Source organism: Mobula hypostoma, chromosome 4 (assembly GCF_963921235.1).
Source record: "Mobula hypostoma chromosome 4, sMobHyp1.1, whole genome shotgun sequence".
NCBI classification, from domain to species: Eukaryota; Metazoa; Chordata; class Chondrichthyes; order Myliobatiformes; family Myliobatidae; genus Mobula; species Mobula hypostoma.
Genome location: NC_086100.1, coordinates 183,524,801 through 183,542,436, shown reverse-complemented (window position 1 = coordinate 183,542,436; position 17,636 = coordinate 183,524,801). Strand labels below are relative to the sequence as shown.

The 17,636-nt window shown below is 42.3% G+C and overlaps 1 long non-coding RNA gene across 1 annotated transcript; it reads left to right on the top strand.

Moving 5' to 3' along the window:
• The first annotated feature begins 75 nt into the window (after positions 1-75).
• Positions 76-13,479, top strand: LOC134344990 (uncharacterized). Its single transcript, XR_010017582.1, has 3 exons — positions 76-217; positions 10,149-10,336; positions 13,395-13,479. It is a non-coding gene; the product is annotated as an uncharacterized LOC134344990 (long non-coding RNA).
• The last annotated feature ends 4,157 nt before the right edge of the window (positions 13,480-17,636 follow it).

Below are 17,636 nucleotides of genomic sequence, written 5' to 3'. Positions count from 1 at the left end.
TGAGATCATGAGCTGTAGAGACATTGAAAGTAAGTCCATAGGTTGGGGAACCAGTTCAGTGGTGAGGTGAATGAAGTTAAAAAGTGAGTAGAGTTATTTCTTCAGCGGTTTGAACGGGGTATGACTGCACAAGTGCATGGTGGTTGGCCAGTGAGAACAGCGGGAAGAGTTTAAAAAGAAGGCAGATTTACGGAGCGGGCGATGGTGTTGAGGCCAGGTAGGATATCTGTTTGAAATAAAGACAGTAAGTATGTGTGTGAGGCTGGTTTGATGTGCTCAGCGTCAGATGTGCGAGGTCCTGGAAACTCCCGGCCTCCAGGACAACCACATCTGCACCAGATGCGTCGAGCTGCAGCTCCTTAGAGACCGCGTTAGGGAACTGGAGCTGCAGCTCGATGACCTTCGTCTGGTCAGGGAGAGTGAGGAGGTGATAGAGAGGAGCTTTTGGCAGGTAGTCACCCCGGGACCATAGGAGACAGACAAGTGGGTAACAGTCAGGAAAGGGAAGGGCAAGAATCAGGTACTAAAGAGTACCCCAGTGGCTGTCCCCCTTAACAATAAGTATTCCTGCTTGAGTACTGTTGGGGGAGACAGCCTACTTGGGGGAAGCAACAGTGGTGGCACCTCTGGCACAGAGTCTGGCCCTGTGGCTCAGAAGGGTAGGGAAAGGAAGAGGATGGCAGCAGTAATAGGGGTCTCTATAGTTAGGGGGTCAGATAGGCGATTCTATGGACGCAGGAAAGAAACTCGGAGGGTAGTTTGCCTCCCAGGTGCTAGGGTCCAGGATGTTTCAGATCATGTCCAGAATATCCTGAAGTGGGAAGGAGAACAGCCAGAGGTCGTGGTACATATTGGTACAAACGACATAGGTAGGAAAAGGGAGGAGGTCCTGAAAGCAGACTACAGGGAGTTAGGAAAGAAATTAAGAAGCAGGACTGCAAAGGTAGTCATCTCGGGTTTACTGCCTGTGCCACGCGACACTGAGTATAGGAATAGAATGAGATGGAGGATAAATGTGTGGCCGAGGGATTGGAGCAAGGGGCAGGGATTCAGATTTCTAGATCATTGGGACCTCTTCTGGGGCAGGTGTAACCTGTACAAAAAGGACGGGTTGCACTTGAATCCCAGGGGGACCAATATCCTGGCGGGGAGGTTTGCTAAGGCTATTGGGAAGAGTTTAAACTGGAATTGCTGGGGGGTGGGAACCGAACTGAAGTGACAGAGGGAGGGGAGGTTGGCTCACAAATAGAGAAAGCTTGGAGACAGTGTATGAGGGAGGATAGGCGGGTGATAGAGAAAGGATGCGCTCAGACCGATGGTTTGAGATGAGTCTATTTTAATGCAAGGAGTATTATGAATAAAGCGGATGAGCTTAGAGCGTGGATCAGCACTTGGAGCTGTGATGTTGTGGCCATTATAGAGACTTGGATGGTGCAGGAGCAGTAATGGTTACTTCAAGTGCCAGGCTTTAGATGTTTCAGAAGGGACAGGGAGAGAGGCAAAAGAGGAGGGGGCATGGCACTGTTAATCAGAGATAGTGTCACGGCTGCAGAAAAGGAGGAAGTTATGGAGGGGTTGTCTACGGCTCTCTGTGGGTGGAGGTTAGGAACAGGAAGGGATCAATAACTCTACTAGGTGTTTTTTATAGACCACCCAATAGTAACAGGGAAATCAAGGAGCAGATATGGAGACAGATTCTGGAAAGGAGTTAAAATAACAGGGTTGTTGTGGTGGGAGATTTTAATTTCCCAAATATTGGTTGGCATCTCCCTAGAGTGAGGGGTTTAGATGGGGTGGAGCCTATTAGATGTGTTCAGGAAGGTTTCTTGATACAATATGTAGGGAAGCCTACAAGAGGAGAGGCTGTACTTGATCTGGTATTGGGAAATTAAACTGGTCAGGTGTCAGGACTCTCAGGAGGAGAGCATTTTGGATACAGTGATCACAATTTTATCTCCTTTACCATAGCATTGGAGAGGGATTAAGACAGACAAGTTCGGGAAACGTTTAATTGGAGTAAAGGGAAATATGAGGCTATCAGGCAGGAACTTGGAAGCATAAATTGGAGACAGATGTTCTCAGGGAATCGTACGGAAGAAATGTGGCAAATGTTCAGGGGATATTTTCGTGGGGTTCTGAGTAGGTATGTTCAATGAGACAGGGAAAGATGGTAGGGTAGAAGATCCGTGGTGTACAAAGGCTGTTGTAAATCTAGTCAGGAAGAAAAGTAGAGCTTATGAAAGGTTCAAAAAACTAGGTAATGATAGGAATCTAGCAGATTATAAGGCTAGCAGGAAGGAGCTTAAGAATGAAATTAGGAGAGCCAGAAGGGGCCATGGGAAGGCCTCGGTGGACAGAATTAAAGAAAATCTCAAAGCATTCTACAAGTATGTGAAGAGCAAAAGGATAAGACTGAAAGAATAGGACCAATCAAGTGTGACAGTGGAAAAGTGTGTACGGAACCTGAGGAAATAACAGAGGTACTAATGAAAACTTTGCTTCAGTATTGACTATGGAAAAATGATCTTGAGGATTGTAGAGATGACTTGCAGTGGACTGAAAAGCTTAAGCATGTAGATATTAAGGAAGAGGATGTGCTGGAGATTTTGGAAAACATCAAGTTGGATAAGTCACCAGGACTGGATGGGATGTACCCCAGGCTACTGAGGGAAGGGAGGGAGGAGATTGCTGAGCCTCTGGCAATGATCTTTGCATCATCAATGAGGACAGGAGAGGTTCCGGAGGATTGGAGGGTTGCAGATGTTGTTTCCTTATTCAAGAAAGGGAGCAGGGATAGCCCAGGAAATTATAGACAAGTGAGTCTTTCTTCAGTGGTTGGTAAATTGATGGAGAAGATCCTGAGAGGCAGGATTTATGAACATTTGGACAGGTATAATATGATTAGGAATAGTCAGCATGGCTTTGTCAAAGGCAGGTGATGCCTTACGAGCCCGAATGAAATTTTTGAGGATGTGACTAAACACATTGATGAAGGTAGAGCAGTAGATGTAGTGTATATGGATTTTAGCAAGGCATTTGACAAGGTACCCCATGCAAGGCTTATTGAGAAAGTAAGGAGGCATGGGATCCAAGGGGACATTGCTTTGTTGATCCAGAACTGGCTTGCCCACAGAAGGCAAAGAGTGGTTGCAGACGGGTCATATTCTGCATGGAGGTCAGTCACCAGTGGTGTGCCTCAGGGATCTGTTCTGGGACCACTACTCTTTCTGATTTTTATAAATGACCTGGATGAGGAAATCGAGGGATGGGTTAGAAAATTTGCTAATGACACAAAGGTTGGGGGTGTTCTGGATAGTGTGGAGGGCTGTCAGAGGTTACAACAGGACATTGATAGGATGCAAAACTGGGCTGAGAAATGGCAGATGGAGTTCAACCCAGGTAAGTGTGAGGTGGTTCATTTTGGTAGGTCAAATATGATGGCAGAATATAGCAATAATGGTAAGACTCTTGGCAGTGTGGAGGATCAGAGCGATCTTGGGGTCTGAGTCCATAGGACACTCAAAGCTGCTACGCAGGTTGACTCTGTGGTTAAAAAGGCATTCGGTGCATTGGACTTCATCAATCGTGGGATTGAGTTTAAGAGCCGAGAGGTAATGTTACAGCTATATAGGACCCTGTTCAGACCCCACTTGGAGTACTGTGCTCAGTTCTGGTCGCCTCACTACAAGGAGGACGTGGAAACCATAGAAAGGGTGCAGAGGAGATTTACAAGGATGTTGCCCAGATTGGGGAGCATGCCTTATGAATATAGGTTGAGTGAACCCGGCCTTTTCTCCTTGGAGTGACGGAGGATGAGATGTGACCTGATAGAGCTGTACAAGATAATGATCATGGGGATATTCAGAGGCTTTTTCCCAGTGCTAAAATGGCTAGCACGAGAGGGCATAGTTTCAAGGTGCTCGGCAGTAGGTGCAGAGGAGATGTCAGGGGTAAGTTTTTTACGCGGAGTCGTGAGTGCATGGAATGGGCTGCCGGCGGCAGTGATGGAGGTAGAAACGATAGGGTCTTTTAAGAGACTCCTGGATGGCTACTGGGAGCTTAAAAAAATAGAGGGCTACGGGTAAAGCCTAGGTAGTTCTAAGTTAGGGACATGTTTGGCACAGCTTTGTGGGCCGAAGGGTCTGAATTCTGCTGTAGGATTTCTATGTTTCTGTGTTTCTATGTTTAATCTCATTAGTTCTGGATGCTGATAGTTGAAGGGTAATAACTGTTCCTGAACCTGGTGATGCGGGACAGAAGTGCTCCTGTCCCTCCCTCACTAGTTAGTTTCTCAAGTGCCCTGCTTAGACAAGGATTAATAGCACCTCCCAAAGGTCAATCACAATGTGCAGAATCACAGAAATTGTGATCAGTTGCACATGGCATAATTCCAATCAAACTCACAATGGGCTCAGGAGAAAGTCACAGACCAGCTTCACAAAAGGTCCATTACTTTTCTTTGCAAGTGATTGTATCCCTGCGATTGTTAGTGTTGTTCAGAAGGTCTATAAAACTCTGATTAGAAAACAGTTGGATATTGTGTTCAGCTCTGGTCACTTCATTGTAGAAAAGATGTGGAAGCTTCAGAGAGGGTGCAGAGGAGATTGACCAGAATGTTGACTGGATTAGAGAAAAGAAGTCTTATGAGGGAAGGTTGAGCAAGTTTTGGAGTGAAGGAGCATGAGAGGCGACTTGATAGAGGTGTACTAGAGTGGATAGATGAATTAGTGGGTACTTTGCATCCGTCTTCACTATGGAAGACACGAGCAGTGTGCCAGAGATCTGTGAGAGAGTAGCAGCAGGAGTCAGTGCCATTGCTGTTACAAAGGAAAAAGTGCTCGGCAAACTGCAAGGTGCTAAGGTGGATAAGTCACCTGGGCCAGATGGACTACATCCCAGAGTCCTGAGAGAGGTTGCTGAAGACATAACAGATGCATTGGTCATGATCTTTCAAGAATCACTTGATTTTGGCATGGTCCCAGAGGAATGGAAGTTTGCAAACATCATTCCACTCTTTAAGAAGGGAGTAAGGCAAAAGAGAGGAAACTATAGGCCATTTAGCCTAATTTCAGTGGTTGGGAAAGTGTTGGAGTCGATTATCGAGGATGATGTTCCGGGGTACTTGAAGATTAATAATAAAATAAGTCAAAATCAGAATGGCTTCTGTGAAGAGAAATCTTGCCTGACGAATCTGTTAAGAGTTCTTCGAGGAAGTAACAAGCAGGGTGGACAAAGGAGAGGCAGTGGATGTCATTGATTTGGATTTTCAGAATGCATTTGATAAGGTGCCACATATGGTGCTACTTAACAAGATAAAATCCTATGGTGTTACAGGAAAGATACTGTCATGGATAGAGGAATAGCTGACAGCAGATGGGAATAAAGGGGGCCTTTTCTGGTTGGCTGCCAGTGACCAGTGGTGTTCCTCAGGGGTCAATATTGAGACCTTTGCTTTTCGCATTGTTTGTCAATGATTTTGATAATGGAATTAATGGCTTTGAGGCAATGTTTGCAGATGATATAAAGATAGGTGGAGGGGTAGGGAGTGCCGAGAAAGCAATGTGATTGCAGCAGGACTTCGAAAAATTGGAAGAATGGTAAAAAAAATGACAGATGGAATACAGTGTTGGAGAATGTATGATAATGCATTTTAGTAAAAGGAATAGTAGTTTGGACTATATCTAAATGGGGAGAAGGTTCAAACAACAGAGGTGTGGAGGGACTTAGGAGTCCTCGTGCAAGACTCTCGGCAGGTTAATTACAGATTGAGTCTGAGGTAAAGAAGGTAAATGCAATGTTGGTATTTATTTCAATGGAATAAGAATATAAAAGCAAGGAGATAATGTGGAGCCTTTATAAAACACTAGTCAGGCCACTCAGAGCATTGTCAACAATTTTGGACCCCATATCTCAGAAAGGATATGTTATCATTGGAAAGAGTCCAGAGGAGGTTCTCAAGGATGATTCCAGGAATGGAAGGATTAGCGTATGCATTTGGCAGCTTTGGGCCTGTAGTCACTGGAATTTAGAAGAATGCGTGGCAATCTCATTGAAACCTACCAAATGTTGAATGGACTAGATAGGGTGGATTTGGAGAGGATGTTTCTTGTGGTGGGGTTATCCAGAACTAGAGGGCACAGCCTCAAAATTGAGGAGCGACCTTTTAGAACAGTGGTAAGGTGGAATTCTTTTAGCCGGAGAGTAGTGAATCTGAGGGATGCTCTGGCACAGTCTGCAGTGGAAGCCAAGTCCGTGGGTGTATTTAAGGCAGAAGTTGATAGTTTCCTGATGGGTCAGGGCGTGAAAGGATATGGTGAGAAGGCAGGTGTATGTGGTTGAGTGGATCAGCCATAATGGAATGGCGGACAAGACTCGATGAGCTGAATGGCCTAATTCTGCTCCTATGTCTTATGGTCTTATGGTCTTAGGGGCTCCACAGGGGACTGTCTTGTCTCCCTTTCTCTTCACCATTTACACCTCGGACTTCAACTACTGCACAGAGTCTTGTCATCTTCAGAAGTTTTCAGATGACTCTGCCATAGTTGGATGCATCAGCAAGGGAGATGAGGCTGAGTACAGGGCTACGGTAGGAAACTTTGTCACATGGTGTGAGCAGAATTATCTGCAGCTTAATGTGAAAAAGACTAAGGAGCTGGTGGCAGACCTGAGGAGAGCTAAGGTACCGGTGACCCCTGTTTCCATCCAGGGGGTCAGTGTGGACATTACAAATACCTGGGGATACGAATTGACAATAAACTGGACTGGTCAAAGAACACTGAGGCTGTCTACAAGAAGGGTCAGAGCCGTCTCTATTTCCTGAGGAGACTGAGGTCCTTTAACATCTGCCGGACGATGCTGAAGATGTTCTACGAGTTTGTGGTGGCCAGTGCGATCATGTTTGCTGTTGTGTTCTAGAGGCAGCAGGCTGAGAGTAGCAGACACCAACAGAAGCAACAAACTCATTCGTAAGACCAGTGATGTTGTGGGGATGGAACTGGACTCTCTGACAGTGGTGTCTGAAAAGAGGATGCTGTCTAAGTTGCATGCCATCTTGGTCAATGTCTCCCATCCACTACATAATGTACTGGGTGGGCACAGGAGTACATTCAGCCAGAGACTCATTCCTCTGAGATGCAACACAGAGCGTCATAGGAAGTCATTCCTGCCTATGGCCATCAAACTTTACAACTCTTCCCTTGGAGGGTCAGACACCCTGAGCCGATAGGCTGGTCCTGGACTTATTTCATAATTTACTGGCATAATTTACATATTACTATTTAACTATTTATGGTTCTATTACTATTTATTATTTATGGTGCAACTGTAACGAAAACCAATTTCCCCCGGGATCTATAAAGTATGACTATGACTATATGGTCTTCTAACAGCCAGAGACTATTTTTCCAGGGTGGAAATGGCTAATACGAGGGAAGGGCATAATTGTCAAGTGATTGGAAAGAAGTTTTGGGGGGATGTTAGAGGTAAATCCTTTACACAGAAGTTGCTGGGTTATCGAATGCCCTGCTAGGGGTGATAGTAGAGGCAGATAATTGGAGGCATTTAAAAAACACTTAGAGAGGTGCACGGTTGATAGAAAATGAAGGACCATGTAGGAGGGAAGGTTAGATTAATCTTAGAGTAGATTAAAAGTTTCACAATCCATTGTGGGCTGAAAGCCTGAACAGTGGTGTAGTGTTCTATATTCTATGTTCTATAAATTATGTAGTCTATTAAAAAAACAGCACTATCTGATCCAATTGGGAGGCAAGGATTTATTATTCTATTGCTGTGGGTAGGAGTTTGCTGTGTTTCCTACATGACAATTGTGATTACCCTTTGCTTGATATTAATTGGTCATAAACTGCTTTTGGGACAAGCCGTGGTTCTGGAAAGGATGTTTGAAATGCTAGTCTTTGTTTAATCTTTTGCATTTGCTAATGGGTTATAGAGCTGTTGACTTCCTACGTTTTATCCATCATTCTCAGCGGTGAAACAAAGCCATGTTGTGTTACTAATTATGTGTCTTAAAAGAGATAAATGGATTAGATTGAAGCAAATGCATATAAAGGCAAGTACATTGCTCAGATTTGACTTCTCCAGCAAAGAACACACTGTGTGAAGTAATGATCATTCCTATGATCTATCTGACATTGTTAATGCAGTATGTCACATCTAAACCATTCTCTCACTCACAGATTATAGATACGATGTAATTGGTATACAAGTTCTTTTTAAATGTTCTTTCAATTATAAAGATTCTTCTTAATCCTGTACATTATTTCAGCCCTGGGTATGTTGTTAGCTGAACAAAAAAAGCCATTATTCTATGGATTAAAAAGAACCGTTTTTTGAGAATAATGTTTAAATAATCAGTCATTTGTTGCTTCAATATGGAGACTACTGGAAAAACCAGCATTTATTGCTTTGGGAAGGTAGCAGTGGTTAATTACTTGGAAAGCTAACTCCCATGGTGTAGTCAAGTGGGAGTTCCAGATTAGACTCTGTGGTGGATGAGAATTTGTTCCCATGCATCTACAACCTCCTATGTATCCTACCTGGCACTGAAGGTCATGGGCACACTGTTGTTGAATCAGAATCAGAATCTGGTTGTACACATATGGAGTATCATGAAATTTGTTGTTTTGTGGATGCAGTACAGTGGAATACATTAAAAAACTATAAACTACGATCAGAATTATATATATATGGTATAACCTCCCTCACCGAGCTCGTATGCAAACTTGGAATATTAGCCGACTTTGCTAACAGCCAAGTGACTCAGCAGCAAGACGGCCACCTTTCCTAAACAAGGTAAGTCTAGAGTCAGTATGATTTGTTGGAAAGTTGGGATATTTCAATTAACGGAACCCCGACTTGAGCGAATTCTATGCAAGTACCGCCCCTACACAATTGTCAGTCGGCAAGAAATAACCAGACCGTGCACCGCATACAGTTATAAAGACAGTGTGTTTACTAATTTTAGCTTTATCAAACAGTTAGTAAAAGAAAAAAAATGAAAGGGCCTGCTGCAATTAAACCAGTCTGAACGTACTCGTGCCATCGGAGCTCCTATCGTCCAAAATCTGGGTATGCCCATTACCTACGGCGCTGAATTCTCATCATGATTCACCGGTAGAACTTCCCATCTTGCACTCCTTTGTCTTGCAAAGAACTCCTTGCAATTATGTCTTCCAGATAGATCAAATCCTACGGCCATCTCTCTGATCTTCTCTTCTCTGCATCTCCCGCCAAAGGACCACAAACCCCACCAGCGTCTGTCACAAATACCTCCCTACCCATGTCTCTGTAAAACCTTCTCCAAGTTCCACCATCCTGATTGGTTGATACAACATTTCTCAGTTGAACTCATAGCCCCTTATCTTTAGCCGAAACCGAAACATTCTACCAGTAGGACATATTCCTTTTACAGAAAGCTACTAAATGAAATACCTTACAGCATTAGAAATTAAAATCTTAATCAGGGAGTTACAATATAATTAAATTAAATAAGTATTGCAAAAATTTATACTATATTCTTGGTTGGTGCAACTGTAACAAAACCCATTTTCCCTCGGGATTAATAAAGTATGACTATGACTATGACTATGAAAAGAGAGCAAAATTAGTGAGGTAATATTCATGGGCTGTTTCATTGTCCGTTCAAAAATCTGATGGCGGAGGGGAAGAAGCAAATCCTAAAACATTGAGTGTATGTCTTCAGACTCCTGTACCTCCTCCCTGATGGAAGCAATAAGAGGGCAAACCCACAGGACCATCGGGAGAACATACAAGCTCCTTACAGGCGGTGGTGAGAATTGAACCCAGGTTGCCTGTACTGCAAAGCATCGTGCTAACCACTATGCTACCATGCCACTCCCAGATGACCTGCATGATGCTTCTGCAACACTTTAGCTCTCAGGTTGAATAGTAAAATAACTCTCAATCCCCATATAAGGGAACTCCCATCAAAGGCAGGTTCATCCCAGCACTGGTAAAAATGGGGGAACAGAAATTTCTGCTGCACACTCCAGCCATTTTGAGTGACCATGTAGCCCTGAGACAGTGTGGGATCTTTGCTGGTTTCCCTTTGGATCATCTCTGCTATAATAGGGAGACTTTCAATTTGTCCTCTTTTGTAAATTTTCCAGGTATTTCCTTTTCAAAGGGTAATCAGGGCAATCCATCCGCAATTCCATGATTAGTTGTCCTCTAGAATTTGATCTTGTAATCGCTTCGCCAAGAAACAGCCCATCTCTGCATTCATGATACTGCTGTTAGTGGAACACTCTTCTGTGGATTGAAAATGGACATCAGTGGTTGATGATCAGTAATGAGGGTAAGCTCTCTCCCATACAGATACTTGCTGAAATGTTTTACACCCCAAACCAGACTCAAGGCCTCTCTGTCAATCTATGTGTAAATTTTCTCTGCAATGGTTAGGGAACACAATGCAAAGGCTATAAGGCATTCAGTTCCATCTCTTATTACATGTGACATGACTGCACCTATACCTTAAAGCAGGGCATCACAGCGAGCTTCACTGTCTGACGTCACCATTTGTTTTGCTTTTGGAAGCCACCTCTCACTGCTTTGTCTATTGCCATTTCTTCCTGATCAGTAGTAATCAGTTTAAGAGGTGGAGCACAGTAGCCAGGTTTGGCAGGAACCTGTTATAGTAATTGACCAATCCTAAAAAGGACCGCAACTGTGACACATCCTTTGGCCTTGGGGCATCCACCATTGCTTAAATTTAGTCAGCATGTTGCGTCAAAGGAAATTCATGAAAATGATTCCACGGATGAATGGCTTGTTATATGAAGAGCATTTGATGGCTCTGGGCGTGTATTCACTGGAAATCAAAATAATGGGAGGTAACCTAATTGAAACCTATTGAATGTTGAAAGGCCTTGATAGAGTTGATGTGAAGAGGGTGTTTCCTTTGATCAGAGACTCTAGGACCAGAAGACAGCTTCAGAATAGAGGAGCATCCTTTTAAAATGGAGATGAGGAGAAATTTCTGTACCCATAGTGTGGTGAATCTGTGGAATTCATTGCCAAAGGCAGCTGTGGAGGCCAATTCTTTATGTGTATTTAAGGCAGAGGTTGATAGATTTTTGATTGGTCTGGGCATGAAGGGATACAGGGAGAAGGCAGGAGATTGAGGCTGAGAAGTTAGCTAGCTTTGCAGCACCTGGTTAATAGCTTTCTGCTAGAGTGCAGGTGAAATGGGCCCCCCTTCTCTTTGATTGTGCTTACGAAACCTAAAACATTCTACAATCAACAATGGTTTTGGTTCTAACTGTTCCTGCATTATGTCCGTGATATCAGCAAAGGTCATTTTGACTGATTTGTTTGGCGTAGTTAAACTTCTCGGCAAACTATACCCTTTTCCACCTATGGCACTCAATTTTCATTGGCTATTTCATTTGCTTATCACGATCTCCCCTTTATAAAGTCCACAACCAACACCTTGCTCTTCGTAACGTTGAGTAGGAAGGTTGTTTTTACAGTACTACTTGACCTGCTGATCTATTTTGCTCCTGCACGCCTCGTGATCACCATCTGAGATTCTGACAGCAGTGGATGAATTTATAGATGGTGATGGAGCCCAGCCACACGGTGAGGGGTGGCAGTCATGAGGCAGTCACTGATGTCCACAAACTTCATCCTTGCAATCAATGTGAGAAAGTGTACTATTGTTTTCTTAAGTGGCCAATCTAACCATTTGAAACTTGTGCAAATTAGAGCAACATGTGGAATGGATATGAGGTGGGTGCAGATAAAAGGGTCAAATTCAACCCTAGCAATGGAGCGCAGCACAGAGATGTCTGAGTTTATTGAAATAGTTTTCCTATTTTTTACATTGCTATGGAGTGTCACAGGGTGGCAACTTTCTGCATGCTACAATTCACAGGCAAATCAGAGCAAAGGGCAACCTTGTCATTTATTCTGCTATAAAGCAAATGTGCTCTCCGATTGTCGATATTCTGGCACAAAAAAGGAGCTAACAAACGAGACGCTTGGGTTATGTTATGGCCCCTAGGCTCTTTGCTTCTGCAACAGCTCACCAATCATGAGAGAAATTACACGCCCGTCATTTCTGAGGACACTTGGAAATCTTCAGAAACATCTTCTCAGAATGTTATTTGGACAGCTTTCTTTATACAGCATATCCCTAATGAAAGAGGTGCTTGAAGTCATGCTTCCTGCTAGGATGTTCAGCAAAGACATATAAAAATTCACATTGAACAAACAAAGAGATAGCTTGAGTATTCAAAGAGCCACAACGCTGCTGTCCAAGTCCCTTCTGAACTTAAACATACGGCTTTGATCGAGTATCCTTGTGAGGAATATAACAAGCTAAAAATATGAAAGCAATACAAACTCTCATTTTAATATTCAGCAGAACAGCTGGAAAAGCAAGGCATTCTAAAATAAACAATGTTCTTTCTCTTTAAAATAAGAGCAATTGAAAAGAGAGAACAGTTCGATTGGTCTAGTTACTAAAGGATTTAAAGACAGAGCATGTAACATAACTGATTTGGAATCAGGGTAGTTAAGGAGCGAAAGTCTGTGAGAGTATGGACTGAGCTATTACCTTTGACACCTCCTCTTTCATAACATTTATTTCTTTATTTGTCTCATTACCACCCTCTTTCATCTTGGCTTCCTTATTATCTTCTTGATTTATTCTCTCATGCCTATCACATAGAGCATAGTACAGTTTGTCGGCCCACAACGTTGTGCTGGACTTTTAACTTACTCTAAGACTAATCTATCCATTCCCTCATGGATAGCCCTCCATTTGTTTTCATCCATGTGCCTAAGAATTTCTTCGATGTCCTTTTGCCACCACCCCTGGAAGTGCATTCCTTGTGCTCACCATTCTGTATAAAAAACTGAACTCTGGCATACTCCCTATAGTTTCCTCCAATCACCTGAAAATTATGCCTTCTTGTATTAGCTACTTCCACCCTGAGAAATAGTATCTAGCTATCCACTCGACCTATGTCTCTTATAATCTTGTACACCTCTATCGTCTCCTCTCATCCTCCTTTACTCCAAAGAGAAAAGAACTACCTCACTCAACTTTTCCTTGTAAGACATACTCTCTAATCCAGCCGGTATCCTGATAAATCTCCTCTGCGCCCTCTCTAAAGCTTCCACACCCATCCTATAAAGAGGTAGCCCATAAATGAACACAATATTCCAAGTGTGGATTAACCTGGTTTTGAAGCATTGCAGAATTGCCTTACAAGAAGCCACACAGGACTTCCCCATTTTTCTCTGCTCTTTGCTTTCCTACCTTGATATTTAAATATAAATGTCACACTTTTAACTTTGTTTATAAAAATGGAAATTATTAATGTTGATTTCTGCTTTCCTCTCTGCAGATGCTGTGGATGTCAGCCTTTTCTATTCACTTCCTTATATTTCTCCCTCACAATCAACAACTCTGAGTAAGTTATTGACCATGGCAAGCAAAGGAAGTTAATCTGAAAACACCTCCACGTTCTTATAAAATATACCTCCATACATCTGCCTGAATTATTAAAACCAAATTCCCAGCATCTTCACAGAGTTTCTTCATTTACACCAATTCACACAGGGTCTCAAAGAGTTAAAGGTGAGGCTGGCAGAATATACATCATATTTTTCTCTAATGTCTAACAGTTATAAACCATAAGTGATTCCAGCACCCACACCTCCTTCAGATGTGAACTCTGATTCTTTGTTTTATGAGCAGTTTCATGGACCATTGCCCTAATCTGTTCCAATATGTAACCTCCCTTCGCTGCTGTCCACAGTACATTATTTGTTGGCAAAGAAAAAAATGGTGAACTGCAACCAAGTTATTTTACAATAACTAAGCATTTTTTGTTCAAGGGAATGAACAGTACACAACAATTTGACATAAATGTTGCTAGTGATTTATCCTCATTTGAATCTGTGCTTATTATTCCAATCCAACAGCAATTATCTTAAAATTCCTACAGTATAATATCTCAAACAGACAATACATCTTAAAAAAGACAAATACAGGCAAGGCTAATTTCTCAATATTATGACATTACTGTATATATTTTGTTTATATAAGACTGTCCCTGAGTCAGACATTTGGAGATCCAAGTCACATTTTGGAGGTTTGAACACTTCATCGTCACACTTTCACGCCATACTGTGGGATCACTGCCTTGTCAGATGCACTGACACTTGGGTATTATGGAACATAGAATATTACAGCCCACAACGTTGAGTTAGAACCCACCTGCTCTCTGAGGCACAAAGGATTCCTATATGACACATCAAAGAATCTTCCCCCAAACGTCTCGGCCAATACCTACCTCCCCAACAAAACTGACCTGTTTGTAAGAGATGACTGGATGCAAATTGCCTACCCCTTTTTTTCTACCTTTATAATTCAAAATTTGTTAAATAATTGCGTTGTAAAGATTGTTTCAGCATTTCATGCTGTTGCCTCAGTTCCAGGTACATGGGTTTGATCGTGAATTTGGTTGCTGCCACTGTGGGTATTGCACAGTGACCATTGACTGTATAGGCTTCCACTGGGTGCTCCAATTTCTACCCATAGCACAAAGGTGGGCTAATTGGCTGTTGTAAGTCACCCATTCATGTTAGAAAGTGACAGGTGAATCAAACAGGTTTGATGAGAAGGAGAAAGAGTGTGTGTGAGAGAGAGAAGAGAAATAAAGAAGGAAAGGCTCCCCAGCACAGGCCAAAAACCCACTTGTGCTGTCAATTTTTTTTAAAGTTCTGTTTTTACTTTTGTGAAATCACATACCTGTTTTTTATTCAAAACAACAAATTTCACGACACATATGTATGTCACCATATACTACCCTGAGATTCATTTTCTTGCAGGCATTTGCAGTAGAACAAGGAAATACAATAGAATTTAAAAAACTAATACACACAAAGACTGACAATGTTCAAGAGAAGACAAATTGTGCAAATACAAAAAAAAAACAAATAAAGAAGACCAAATAAGATATAGGAGCAGAATTAGGCCATTTGGCCCAACGAGTCTGATCATCCATTTCATCATGTCTGATCCAATTTTCCTCCCAGCCCCAATCTCCCGTCTTCTCCCTGTATCCCTTCATGCCCTGACCAATCAACAATCTATCAACCTGTGGCTTGAATATATATAAGACTTGGCCTCCACAGCTGCCTGTGGCAAAGAGTTCCACAGATTCACCACTCTCTGGCTAAAGGAATTCCTCCTCATCTCTGTTCTAAAAGGATACTCCTCTATTGTGAGGCTGTGTCCTCTGGTCTTAGACTTTCCCACCATAGGAAACATCCTCTCCACATCCACTCTATTAAGGCCTTTCACCATGCAATAGGTTTCAATATGGTAACCCCTCCTCCTTCTAAATTCTTCTGAATACGGGCCCAGAGCCATCAAATGCTCTTTATATGACAAGCCATTTAATCCTGGAATTATTTTCCTGTACTTCCTTTGAACCTTCTCCAGTTTCAGCACATCTTTTCTAAGACAAGGTGCCCAAAACTGCTCACAATACTCCAAATAGTTTGTAAAGTCTCAACATTACATCTTGCTTTTATATTCTAGTCCACCTGAAATGAATGCTAGCATTCTATTTGTCTTCCTCACCACAGACTCAACTTGCAAATTAAGCTTTAGGGAATCCCACACAAAGACTCCCAATACCATGTGCGCCTCAGTTTTCTGTATTTTCTGTCCGCATGGTAGAAGAAATGAAAGGATAGACTATTTTCCAAAGTGCATGACCTTATACTTCCTGACATTGTATTCCATCTGCCATTTCTTTGACCATTCTCCTAATCTGTCTAAGTACTTCTGTAGCCTCTTTACTTCCTCAAAACTACCTCCCCCTCCACCTATCTTCATATCCTTTGCAAACTTTGCAACAAAGCCATCAATTCCATCATCCAAATCATTGATATATAGTGTAAAAAGAATCGGTCCCAACACAGACCCCTGAGAACACCACTAATTACCAGCAGCCAGCCAGAAAAGGCTCTCTTTACTCCCACGCTTTGCATCTGCACTGCTTTATCCATTATAGAATCTTTCCAGTAATATCATGGGTGCGTAGCTTTTGAAACTGTCTCATGTGTGTCACCTTGTAAGAAGTGTTCAGAAAATCCAAGTACACAACATCAACTGATTTTCCTTTATCTATCCTGCTTGTTTGCTTTTCAAAGAATTCCAACGGATCTGTCAGGCAAGATTTTCTCTTGAGGTAATCATGCTGACTATGGTATATTTTATCATGGGCCTCCAAGCACATGGAGGCCTCATGAGACCTCATCCTCAATAATCGATTCCAACATCTTCCAACCACTGAGGTCAGTGTAACTAGCCTATAGTTTTCTTTCTTCTGCCTCTCTCTTTTCTTGAAGAGTGGAATGACATTTGCAATTTTCCAGTTTTCTGGAACCATTCCAGAATCTAGTGATTCTTGAAAGATCATTACTAATGCCTCCTTGATCTCTTCAGCCACCTCTTTCAGAACCCTGGGTTGTACACCATCTGGTCCAGGTGACCTATCTACCATTAGACCTTTGAATATCCCAAACAAGTTCTTTCTAGTAATGGTAACTTCACACACTGCATGCTCCCTGACACTTGGAACTTCCACCATACTGTTAGTCTCTTCCACAGTGAAGACTGATGCAAAATACTCATTTAGTTTGTTCACTATTTCCTTGTTCCCTCATTACTACAGCATTATTTTCCAACAGTCTGATATCTACTCTCACCTCTCTTTTACGTTTTTTGTATCTCGGAATCAGAATCGGAATCAGGTTTATTATCACTGGCATGTGACATGAGATTTGTTAACTTAGCAGCAGCTGAAGAAATTTTTAGTATCCCCTTTAATATCTTCATCTTCTTAATGACTTTATAGTTGCTTTCCATTGATTTTTAAAAGCTTCCCAATGCTCTAACTTCCAGCTATTTTTTGCTCTATTATATGCCCTCATTTTGGCATTTATGTTGGCTTTGATCTTTTGTTACCCATGTTCTTGTCATCTTTCCTTTAGAAAACTTTGTCCCCTTTGGGATGTATCCTGTGCCTTTCAAATTGCTTCCAGAAATTCCTGCCATTGGTGCTCTGCAGTCATCCTTGCCAGTGTTCTTTTCCAATCAATTCTGGCCAGCTTCTCTCTTATACTTCTGTAATTCCCCGTACTCCACTGTATTACTGATACACCTGATTTAGCTTTTCCTTCTCAAACGTCAGGGTGAATTCAATCATATTATGATCACTTCTGCTAAGGGTTCTTTTACATTAAGCTCTCTCTAATCAATTCTGGTTCATTGCACAGAACCTAATCCACAATAGCAAATCCCCTCGTGGGCTCAGCCATGAGCTACTCTGAAAAGCTACCTCGTAGGCACGCTAGAACTTCTCTCTCCCAGAAACCCGCACCAACCTAGTTTTCCTAATCGACCTGCATATTGAAATCCCCCATGACGATTGTAACATTGCCCCTTTGGCATACATTTTCTATGTCCCATTGTAATTTGTAGGCCACATCCTTACTACTGTCTTGGGGTCTGCATACAACTCCCATCAGGGTCTTTTTACCCTTGCAGTTCCTTATCTCTATTCACAATG